Source organism: Podarcis raffonei, chromosome 12 (genome assembly GCF_027172205.1).
Source record: "Podarcis raffonei isolate rPodRaf1 chromosome 12, rPodRaf1.pri, whole genome shotgun sequence".
NCBI lineage: Eukaryota > Metazoa > Chordata > Lepidosauria > Squamata > Lacertidae > Podarcis > Podarcis raffonei.
Window position 1 is genome coordinate 18,208,483 of NC_070613.1, and position 13,127 is coordinate 18,221,609.

The window sequence follows — 13,127 nt, forward strand, 5'->3', positions numbered from 1 at the left end:
CTCCTCCCCCCCTCCAGAGTTCATGATTCCCCTCCTAATGCAGAGTATTGGCACAAAGGGGATCAAAATGGGTTGGGGGAGAAGAGAGAACATCTGCTTAAAACAGATTGTACAATGCCAGTAATGTTCTGTTTTCCCCATTAACAATATTCAAGCTATTTTTCTCCTTTTTGCATTCCTTGTTCACACAGCATCTCCTTTTGAGCAATCCTGCAGTGAAAATCAGCGCTAATCCTTTATTTGCATGACATCACAGCCAGTTGCCATGGCAATCATGTCAGCTTATGTATTCTGACTATACTCCAGGTTCAAGGGAAGGGATGGAGGGGAGAAAGACTGCAAGGTGGATTTTGATTCATAATCTGAAGCTGATGCAGCAAGTAGGTTCTATTTTAGATGCAAATGCAAGAGAGAAGTGAACTCATAATTTTGCCCTCCGCACATCTAATGACCCAGCACCAATCAGCAAGCCGTAAAAATCAGGTAACGTGATAGCGGCAGAATTTGCACTTCTAAGTATGTGTAGATTGGACTAAGGTCCTTTCCAAAATCAAATCATTTATGCAGTGCAGTACAAAATGTTGGATGGAAAATCAGAAAACCCTGATTGAAAAGGAAGTATTGCAGAGATTGGCACTATCCTGTGAAAGATTTTTAGCATTTGCCATTGGGAGTGCCTGATCACCTCATCTGTCTCCTGAGAAATCTCTATGTGGGACAAGAAGCTACAGTTATAACTGGATATGGAACAACTGATTGGTTCAAAATTGGGAAAGGAGTACGACAAGGCTGTATTTTATCTCCCTGCTTATTTAATTTATATGCAGAATACATCATGCGAAAGGCTGGGCTGGATGAATCCCAAGCTGGAATTAAGATCGCCGGAAGAAATATCAACAACCTCAGATATGCAGATGACACAACCTTGATGGCAGAAAGTGAGGAGGAATTAAAGAACCTTTTAATGAGGGTGAAAGAGGAGAGCGCAAAATATGGTCTGAAGCTCAACATCAAAAAAACGAAGATCATGGCCACTGGTCCCATCACCTCCTGGCAAATAGAAGGGGAAGAAATGGAGGCAGTGAGAGATTTTACTTTCTTGGGCTCCATGATCACTGCAGATGGTGACAGCAGCCACGAAATTAAAAGACGCCTGCTTCTTGGGAGAAGGGCAATGACAGGCCTAGATAGCATCTTGAGAAGTAGAGACGTCACCTTGACAACAAAGGTCCGTATAGTTAAAGCCATGGTTTTCCCAGTAGTGATGTATGGAAGTGAGAGCTGGACCATAAAGAGGGCTGATCACCGAAAAATTGATGCTTTTGAATTATGGTGCTGGAGAAGAATCTTGAGAGTCCCATGGACTGCAAGAAGATCAAACGCATCCATTCTTAAGGAAATCAGCCCTGGGTGCTCACTGGAGGGACAGATCGTGAAGCTGAGGCTCCAGTACTTTGGCCACCTCATGAGAAGAGAAGACTCCCTGGAGAAGACACTGATGCTGGGAAAGATGGAGGGCACAAGGAGAAGGGGGCGACAGAGGACGAGATGGTTGGATAGTGTTTTCGAGGTTACCAGCATGAGTTTGACCAAACTGCGGGAGGTAGTGGAGGACAGAGGTGCCTGGCGTGCTCTGGTCCATGGGGTCACGAAGAGTCAGACACGACTAAACAACTAAACAACAACAACAAATTGTTAAGAGAGTTTCTTATGAGAAAGTCATATCAATAACTTTCTGCTAAGGGAGAATTTGACTATTTCCCTCCCAGCTTCATCATCATCCTGTGTTCTTGCCAAAGATCACATTTCTCACACTAACTATTTTCAGTCCCAGTGGAGCGTGTAATAATGAGAGGGAGCCACTTTTCATACAAAACTGTCTTTTGTTCTGATTAACAGGTTTGCATACAAAAGCTAATGGTAATTGCACTAGGGAAAGAAGATCCGGAGATATGATATAGAGGAAATACAGCTACAGCTTTGACAGATATAGTATATGAAGACGAGAAGCCTAAAACAGTTTAGTGTGGGCATCCGTTCAGACCTCCAGAAGGCAATCCATCCTACTTGGCTCCTCCACTGCTCTGAGCCCACTGTACATTGGTCATCTCTGACCCTTCCTACCAACCATATCTTCGTTCTCCAAGTTACAAGCCTCCCAGCATTGGCTGTGTCGCCTCTGAGTTCTGGAGCAGTCCTATGATCACAATGGTAGCTTCTGCAACTACGAGCCATATGGGATGGAGTGGCTCACATGGTACAGCTCACAGTATAAATGTTAAATAGTTAAAATGGACCCATACTCCTCCCTAAGAATCTATTAATATGTGCCACATCTGCTACAGCATGATTGCCATTTCTGTTAATTTTAGTTTCTATTCCACAGCCTGTAACCAGGAACTATGTGGGCTAAGAAGATCACAAGGTAAGCTCCCATGCCAATTCTTCCTGAAAGGCAGCCATATGGGCCAAATCTGCCCTGGTTTCCTATTGCAGTCAATATTACCAGCGCAGAACGAGACCTAATGCTCAGAGGGCTCATGACATATTGTGATACCAACTCCCTCAAAATCAATTTCGCCAAAACCAAAATTCTTACTCTTGGCACGAAAACTCGGAAGCCATTCTGGAATTTTGAGGGCCACTCTATTGAATATTGTTCAGCATTCAAGTATTTGGGCATCACTTTTCAGCATGGGCTTAGTTGGTCAGCTCACCTAAATATGACCATCCTGGCTGCCCGTAGAACCATCAAAGCCTTGGAGAAATTCTTCTATGCAAAAGGCGGCCAGTTGGTTCCTCCAATCAGAAAAGCATTTATCAGCAAAGTCCTCCCGATGTTACTGTATGGGGATGAAATCTGGGGGTGGAATTTAAAAACACTACAACGGCTCGAGATTCTACAAAACTCTTTTGCACGAAAGTTACTGGGCCTCCCCAGGGGCTCGGTTGCTGCACAGTTAAGAACAGAACTGGGCCTCCCCTCTATTGTTGCGAGAGCCCACATTAGAATAATTAGTTTTTATTGTAAATTAATCAAAGCCCCAGGCTCCCTACTAGCCAGGCAAGCCTTTTTAACTTGTGCTTATAACAACAAATGGTCCAAGGCCATGGAGATTATCACGGCACGCTACTCCCTCCCAGATCTTGACACGCTGTCATCTTGGGACCATCATAATATCCGGGCCTGGATTCTTACAAGAGACGAGGCCATGGACCAGGCACAGTCCGCCACAGCTCGCCTCTCCAAGTGGCTCCCTAAAGTGAAAGTGGTAAGATCACTTGCCAACTACTTGATAGACCTGATGGAGCCCAATTTGAGAAGAGCGTTTACCATGGCCCGTTTCCATTCTATACCCACGGCCTTCTTGCAGGGGATTTACTTTAAGACCCCCATTACTCAGCGTCTATGTCCATGCACAATGAATGAAGTAGAGGACTTCATACACTTCTTTTTCTACTGCCCTATTTATGAGCTAATAAGAACTAAGCTCCTCCTCTTGATCCCACCCACCATCACATCTAAGGAAGACTGTTTGAAATTCCTTCTTGTGGACGCAAATCCCCAAATTTCACGTGGGGTGGCAATCTTCATAGTGCAGGCTTTGAAACTTAGGGCTACACTGACTGGGTAGTGTGTCCCATACCTGGACCTGTTTTAATTCTTTGTATTACCTTTTTAACCTAATGTGCCGAGCCCATTTTGGGGCCATTATATGTTTTATATACATCTGCATTTTAGATTCCCGGCTCTGGCAACTAAATTTTTACATTATTGTTTTAGGGTAATTTAAATGTCACAATGCCAGTAATATCGTTTGAATTTTGTTTTGTCAGGTTGCTTCTCTCTAGCATTTTTGTCTTATCCTGCTATGGCTGTATGCTAATGCAATAAAGGTTTGAGACCTAATGGGAGTAATGACACCACCACACTGGCATGTCCAAACCAGGAAGAACAGAGCTTGCATAGGAGAGCTTGTGTCTTTGCTTATTTCACCGAGTTCTTCAACCTTGGGTCCACAGATGTTGTAGGACTTCAACTCTCATCATCCCTGACAAGTTAAGTTGTCTGGGGCTGAAGGCAGTTGAGAGTCTAACAATGTCTGGGGACCCAAGGTTGAAGAGCTCTGTATAGTAACTAAGGTGGAATCTACACACATATAAAAACCGTTATGAAAATGCTTTTTAAAAAAGCGTTTCAATATATATATATATATATATATATATATATATATATATATATATATGTATTGAATTTTCCATAAGGCTCACCATCGCCATCTGGTGTCACATTGTATATTGCACTTACTGCACACTATGCAGCTGCATAGCTGAGTCCAAAGTCTCTTCGACTCAAATCCTTGAAATCAATCTGCTCTTTTGAAGACCCAGCTATGCCACTTTGTGAAAAGTGTCCCCAATGAGTTCACAAATGAACATTCTCTGATTTGCGTTTCCTGACAATTCAACAGGCATGTTTGTGAGTGTCAGGTGATGTGCATGTATTGGTTTTCCTGTCAAACACCACAGCAGCATCAACACAACTGGAGTCAGGATTCTTAAAGAGATTTGTATGTGTGCGTAGTTACGTAAGATGCACTCTATAAAGTGAAACTAGATTGAAGAAGAGCCCTGCCTGGAGATGTGAATGAGCGTCGGTCAAAAGGATTGTCTCTGCTGGTTCAACCGGAACCCTATCGCTCCAAAGTTGTCCTCAGACCCTTTGTAGTCTCTTGTATGTTATCAAAACAATTTCTTAATGCTATTCAAAGTTTCATGGAGAGGTTTTTATTATTAATGTACTCCTGGGCTGTATTTCCATTAAAACATGTTTCCCCAATTGCTGTTAAGTCCTCTCTGGAAATGAGACATTAAACTCAATTGAGCTATTTTATGGTGCCAATATTTTAACATACATCTTTGAGGACCCTGCCACAATAAACAATTAAAATGGCCAGCTGCCCAGCATTATGCAAACTCGTAGTGCAATTGCCATTTATTATTGGCAACTACAGCTGCAACAAGTATCTGACATAGTGCAAAGATATATATTTGGGCCAAGTTACAAACTTAGATATATAGTTAAGAAGACAATGTTTGGTTGATGTCTGGCTGCCATTCATTTTGTTTACAGGGAGTTAGTGGCATATTGTTTCTCTTTGCTGCTTTTGTTGGGATGAGCTGCTAGGGGAAGAGGGGAAGTAGGAAAAAGCCCTTGGCCAGACAAGGAGACAAATTAGCTCCGTTGGCTGAGCTCAAGATACCCTTGAGTAATGCAAGGCTTTGAACTCTTCTTCTGGAGAAATCAAAGTAAATTTAGTGTTTAGATGGCCTGGCTTGCAAGGCTTTGTTTTCAAAACTTCTCATAATTTTATTTGCTGTGCTTTGATATATCCTCATTTCATTCTCAAAAGTCTGGCTTACTGGATGGATGCCCAGCACACAATAATGTAATACATAGCGCATATAATATGTGCATGTCTCACGAGTCCAGAATCAGAGATTGACTGTGCTTGTTTAGGATTACGGGTCACAGATGATCATGCACACAACATAGTTGGATGACAAATAGTAGAAGACACATGTCTGAGTGGTTTTTGAACAACCTCAAATAGTCTGTGCTCTCCTTGTCTTCTGGCCTCCTTAATTAGCGATAATGAACCTTTGGCTCTGATGGGATTTGAAGCCCAACAAACAGAGAGCCACAGGTTCCCCATCTCTGTCACAATATTTTTTGTATTTCCTCCTTAGCCCCATTCTGCCTGCCTCATTTCGCTGGTGAAGCATTCCTGGAAACTTTCAGGGGGAGATAGACACATGACATATGTTCATTTCCTTTCCTGGATATATAATCAGCCTCATCCTATGGTCTTTGAAAAAATAACAATACATTAAATATAACAAGAACCCCTCATTCCATTTGCTGTATTGCTGCATGTGCTAATATATATTCTCTGTCTAGCCTTTTCTTTCTCTGGACTTCTAAAAGGTTAAAATAGAATAGCAGTACCCAGTGAAAATATTTTCCGCCACTATACGATTGTTGTCCCACGCTATGCCAAATATACAAAGTACAAAAGGACAGTCAGTCTCAAGAGGAAACAACAACAAAACCCCAACTAGCTTTGAAAATTCAAACAGGGCAAGATCGATGTCAAGGAAGAAGCATCATGAAATGGCCATGAATATGTCATCAAAAGAAGCTACTGGAGAAGCCAGCACCCAAATGCTGACATGAGGTGTCCAAGTACAGTGGGGGGGAGAGTATTTGATCCCCTGCTAAATTTGCCCGTTTGCCCTCTGATGAAGAAGTCCATAATTTTAATGGTAGGTTTATTGTAGCTGTGAGAGACAGAATAACAACAGGAAAAACCCTACCATTAAAATTATGGACTGGTCATTTCTTCGTCAGAGGGCAAATGGGTAAATTTAGCAGGGGATCAAACACTTTTCCCCCCTCACTGTAAAATTGATGGAACTTTATGAAGAAAACCAACTTCCAAATTAGTTATCAGAAAACAAAAGTTGCATTGCTTTGACATGAATTCACAAAGCGACACGGTGAATCCAATCTGAGGCACAAGACCAAAGTCATCCGCTGTGGTTTCCAGTTAATTCTCCAAACATTTGGTTCTCTGTAATGATAACTGAATTGGTCCATTTTTTATGGACCGATTCAGTTATGTATGGTGGTGATACCAAAGTTCCTCCCCACTCCCCACCCCCCGTTGAATACTACCAGGAGGAGAGGTTATGTAAGAAACTCACACTCTAACAGGGCTGGCCCTGCCAATAAGCAAAGGGAAGCAGTGCCAGTCCTCCGGCTGTTCCTCCTAAGCCTCCCCCTCAAGCCATTCCCCTCTGTTGAAGAACAGAGCTGGGTAGCCTGTCCTGGACCTGTAAATCTGGTCTCAGGCGCAGTGGAGGATAGTAGTGGTGAACACCAGTAGGCTTTGGTATGTGGATTGGAAAGGAGCTGCAATCGTGTCCTTGACCTCAGGAAGCAAACATATTGGGCTGTCACCCAAAGAACCCAAAATATCCATGTAGAAATAAGAAACCAGCTGCTTCCGTCACAAGTTTTGCTTGCATCCAGCCCATTATTTCTACTTAACAAATTTAGTTATGATATGTTGAAGAATGAACTTACAGATCGCTTCAGTGCTCACATACATAGTTTCTGGGGTGGTGGTATTCTGAAAGTAAAATAGCAGTGATGTGATAAGTGGCTTTGATGCTTTGAAATGAAACTGGCCAGAACTGCATTTGAAATTATCTTTTGCAGAACTATAAAATGCTTCCTTTCAAAAAAAAGTTACTTAATTGTGTGTGTGTTGCTTTGCTTTGCAGGGTTTTTCTATCCACATGAAGAGCGCGCCCCTCTGCACCTATGAAATTTCTCTTCTAAATGTACAGAACATTATTGGAGCGAATCACATCTCTAAGAAAGGAAGGAGAGAGGTGTGTGTCTGTGTCTGTGTTTAATGCCCCTTGCCATCACTGTAACTATATTTGGTAACATGTCAGGACTGTGGAAAAGCCTGAGGAACTTGACAATTTCCACATCTGGTTAAGCGCTGCTTAGTGGGACAGGTTATTAATTATACTGAGGAGCAGCACACTTTTGCAGCTGTAAATGACTCAGCCTAACATGTTCCATTATGTTGCCCTGAACCAAAGAATTTAGAACAAAAGCAAGAAGTTTTGCAATACACCCTAGCACCATATAACTGATCTGGGCCTCACACCAAATGTTTATCTGATGAGCTTTGAGTTACAGGGACAGAGACTGAAGGATTAGGAAGGTGTGAGATCTTACACTGTACATTTTGTGGCTATAGTTCCTCACACCTAGACTTTAATCTCAGTTCAACTACCCCATTGTCTCCATATGTTTTTATAAGCATTCACAAGTTGGCCAGGCTCCACCTTCCACTGAAGCGATGCCTATCCTTCTGCTGAATCCCAGAGGGGGTGGAGGAAGAGTCCTTGTCTACTGAGATCTGTCCCAGACTCCTATTGACTTCAATGGATTGGAATCCAAACCAGCAAAGGAAATGGATTCGCACTATCACTTTAATGTTGACGAATTGCCTAAGGAAATGCTTTTCCAAGGCACTTAGCCTTTCTCCTCGGCCATTGGGTGGGAAGGGGGTGGGGATGGAGGGCGGAATCTACATTCGCAAGAGTTCCTTTTCATGCTCTTAACCAAACTGCAGTCTACATTAATTTCACTTCATCTCTGATTGGTAGTTGCTGATTTGGTTAATCGTATGGATTCTTCTAACGATTGAAAGTACAATTGAGGATGATCACAACTCCCCCATGAATGATCACAACCCTTGCTATACTCATGGTTGCTATAGTATTGTGTTCAGGCACAAGGGACATTCTTAAAAAGTGCTATATTTTGTCAAATTTTCTGGGCAAAGTGGAGCATTTCTAGAGACAGTGCCTGGCTCCTTCTGTGAGGGAGGAGAGGGGCACACAGAAAGGAAAACATTGATGTTTTCTCCATGCAAACATCAAACATGTGTGGGGGAAGCAGGATGATGTCCATTGGCCACGCCCCCAAATATCAATGTGCCTGAAGGCCACACCCGCCAGTGGCTACACATTTGATGTTGATGAAAATGTATCCAGCTCCTCTTTACATCTTGGATCTCTGTTTGGCCCATGGATCCTGACTGCACAGTCAAAAAATTTCTTTTTTCCAGCGAGAGGTTATCTGCCTTGCATGCAGAAGCAGAGCTGGGAGAGACCATTGGCTGATGCCCTGGAAAGCCACTGCCTTACGCAAGATGGAGCAAGATGCCCCAATCACTATATAAAACCTCTTTCTAGGTTGCATACACACCACCCATTTTAGAGCACCCCAAAGAATCCTGGGAACTGTAGTTTACTTCTCACAGAGCTGCAATCTCAAGCACCCTTAATAAACTACAGTTCCCAGGGTTCTTGGGGTATGCAAATGTGCTTTAAATGGATGATGGGTACACAGCCCTTTCTCCTTAATGCTGTACGTATAGCTGCTGGAGGAACACAGCCATCACGCACGTAAGCATTAAAGAAGGGGCTAGCAGCTGTGATCCGGCTTCTTCCCCACTTGTTCTGTGGTAGTCTGGTCACACTTCATATGAATTAAGGCGTATATGTTTCTAACGGAAGGGAAGAATCATATGAACTGGGCACGGCAGTAGCAATGGCCCCCGGGGGAGTCATGGCTGTGTGATGAGTGGATGGATTTTGGGACGACACACCTCAGGTAAGAGTTATTTAAATGCTGCAATGGCTGAGCAGGGGAGTGCTGCTATGGGGAAGAGCTTTTTGGAACATATACCGAGCAAAGTTTAAACTGGCCCAGTGAAAAGAGGCCATTCTCATCCGTTACATGTTTTCGATCCAAAGTCAGCTGGACTTTGACCAAACCCTTTCTTGGCTTGCTCGCTCCAGATTTCTTCATTTCTGCCTCTCTGCATGTATCAGAATGTATATTGGCCACAATCCAACATGGAGTTTGTCTTGCCTAAGCCTGTAGATTTCAGATGAGTGCATCTACATTCTGTGTTGGAACACAGCCACAACATTCTGTTGACTGGATTGTCATTTTACCTGTTTCTACCTTTCTTAACTTTTGGCTTGGCTGCTATCTACTTAAGGAGCCTCCTGGGTTAGAACTGGCAACATCTGGCTTTGTATGAAGCTGCCCGCACAGCAAACTACCAGAATCTAAAGTTGGAGCATCCTTTGAGGCAGTAAAGTATTCTCTAGCTTTGGACTGACCCTGCCTGCCCAAGATGGCTATTGTGTGCTCCTAGACAGGAAGGCTATAAAGGGCTTCCTGTTTGGGCTGAGACGCAGGAGTGGCCCAAGCCACTGCTCTGCTGCCTGAGGCGAAAGACAGGATGGTGCGTTCCCCATTCTGTGCACCAAAACTGACCAGACAGGTAGTTGAATATTCAGCACTAGCTGAGGGACAGAGTCCTCTAGTTTAGGGGCTGCAGGGCAGACCACATGGCACACAATTCTAGCTACTTTCCGCCCCTCAGAATTGGCCACCTGAGGCAGCTGCCCCACTCTGTCTCACGGAAGAGATGGCCCTGCTAAGAAACAGTGGTCTTTGTGGCTCTGGTGTGTGACTGTAGTGCTATTTGACACTACACAAGCAGGGAGAGTGAGGTTGAAGGCTCTGACATCCATCTCCTGGTGCCACATGAGTGCAAAGATCTGAAGCAGGGAGCCACCTCTATTCATGCAGCACTTCTGTATTACCACTAGAGCTTTTTATTTGGTAGATTGCTAGTTCCACCATGCTCAGAACTAAACCAATCCACCTTTCTTTGGACTGTCACGCTGAACTCTAACAAGCTGATCTAATTTTGAGATATAGTAGAGGCTAATTGCAGATAAGCCTCATCCCTGGTACCCATCAGGGAAACACCAGTCATCCCAGCTTCTGAGTAAAATATCACTCACTCTTGTATTCTGCTAGTTCTTTGCCTGGTGTGCCATTCAGTGTCTGTAGTTTTTTTATATAAATAAAAAAAATATGCCAAAGAAAACTGCACAGGGTAGGGCTCTGAAATAATTTGTATTCAACAACTCTGTTCTGTAGTTTTTTATAAAAAAAAGGAAAGAAAGAAAGAAGGGCAATGCTTTTGTGAGCAGACCGTGTACAGAATTTTGCAACTGCTCACTGGTGGTTTTCAAAGTCACTTGGCATGCATAATTTTCTCATCTTTATGCAGAATTTCCCCACATTTTTGTTGACTAAAATATTACTCATCTAATTTCCTATTTAAAAAACTCATTTCCAGCACCGCGGCATTGAAAGGTGCTACCAAGCATTTAGCCTTCAATTTGCATACAACAAATCCTGTAATCTGATGGGGGCTTTCACACAAGGATGGCTGCAAGCAATTACATGGGCAAAGAAGTTTTTTTTTTTCAGCCGAGGTTCTGCCCTGCGTTAATTTCATCTGCTGAACCCCCATTGAGATTTCTTCTATTGTTAAATTGCTTATTGATGTGGATTTAGAAGGGGAGGGGGATAAAGTTTGCACCATGCTGGGGTATTGATATTTTCTAAGGTGCTGGTATTATTTACTTGTTTATTTATATATCGCCTGTCATGCAGGCATCTCAAGGAAGGGGGTGCAACACTTTCATGAAATATAATACAATAATGTAATGTAGCACAATAACAATTAAAATACAGTAAAATAATCAATAAGCCAGAGAGTAAATATTATCATTGAAATCCTATAATGGCCACTATGAGAAGCCAACAGAAGTCATAGTGGCTTTTAAAAAAGGAAGGAGAGGCTATCAGTGTGCACCAGAACTGCATTACTTCTGTAATGCTTGTATTTTTTATATTACATGTATACATAATATAATATTGCAATTTGGGGTGGGGAAATAGGTTTATTAGGAAAGGGCAAAGTGATTGGCTTGGAATAATTCACTTCATTTAACACACATTGACAGAGTAACAGTGAACATTCTTCCCATGAAGTGTCATGAAGGAACAGAGGATAATCCCGGCATTACAACTCTAGTAAATTGGTTTCATGGTGGTATTTATTCCAATACCGCAGTAAGCTCGTACAAAACAATAAGGCTCGCATAGCAAACTATGTTGCCTTTGCCCCAAACTATCTTAGAAATTATCGTTATGGCATAGAGTATTCGTGTCTGCTTTTTTTCAAATGTGGAACACACACACACATGGGGAAACAATAGTGGGATTGTATGGTACCATATATTATAGTGACAAACCTGTTGAACTAATCTAACTATTGTTAAGTATTTCCCCCAAATAAAATTATTTTATTTCACATGTTCGCACCCTACCCATCCCTCCTAATGGTTGTATGGTTGTTATATGGCAGCTCCCCATCACCCTATAAAGGCTCTGGGTGAGGGAAGATTTAGGACTGCTCCCTTAACTTGAAATGGAGTGGCTTGCTGAAGACAACCGCTGAGTTTCATAGCTAAGCTAAGATTTGATCCTGTTGAACTTCAAACTATTGAGCCTACAAAACAGGTAATAGAAGTAATTCCAGAGCTTGCCTTATTAAATATCTCCCAGGATAACAATGCGCACACATGTGGCAAGGAACTCATAAGTCACTTACTCTCAGCAGCAATAAACATCGTAACTAGACACTTGAAGGACCTATCGGGAGTGAACATAGATCACTGGTACCAAAGTGTATGGGAAATGGCCCTTCTAAAAAGTTAACCAACAAACTTAAATTAGCACAGGGACAAGCAAAGGAGGATGCCTTCACCCCAGTGTGGTTCCCCTTTATCACATACACAGCACAACAGGACAATGACCTATCTCACCCTGCAACAGCATATGAATCAATATGGCTAACCTGACCCAACAACTTACCCCCCCACACACACATACCTGTATACAAACAAGCCACACTGCAACCAACTGAATGCAACCAACCAAGCTCTAGAGTAGACCCCCTAATCTCTCAATAGTTTCCTTTTTGTGAGCTGTGATTAGACCTAATCAACCTAGAAAAAAGACCACAGGTTTGGTAAATTACAAATGGTTTGCTTACAAACTCTCCAAAGGTCAGATTCATGTGCTGTTCCATATAGCATTCAGAAAACACAGGCAGTACATTCTGGCTTAGTATCAATGGTTTAAAGTGCCTAAATTATTGGCATAGGAACACAATAATGACTTCTAAGAGCCATGCAGCTAATTTGCAGCAACCAGCTTAGCCTCTTCACACACTGAGCTTCTCTGGTAGACTGGAAGGTGAACAAAGTCTTGATTACCTAAAAAGGTAAAGGTACCCGTGCCCGTACGGGCCAGTCTTGACAGACTCTAGGGTTTGTGCGCCCATCTCACTCAAGAGGCCGGGGGCCAGCGCTGTCCGGAGACACTTCCGGGTCACGTGGCCAGCGTGACATCGCTGCTCTGGCGAGCCAGAGCCGCACACGGAAACGCCGTTTACCTTCCCGCTAGTAAGCGGTCCCTATTTATCTACTTGCACCTGGGGGTGCTTTCGAACTGCTAGGTTGGCAGGCGCTGGGACCGAGCAGCGGGAGCGCACCCCGCCGCAGGGATTCGAACCGCCGACCTTTCGATCGGCAAG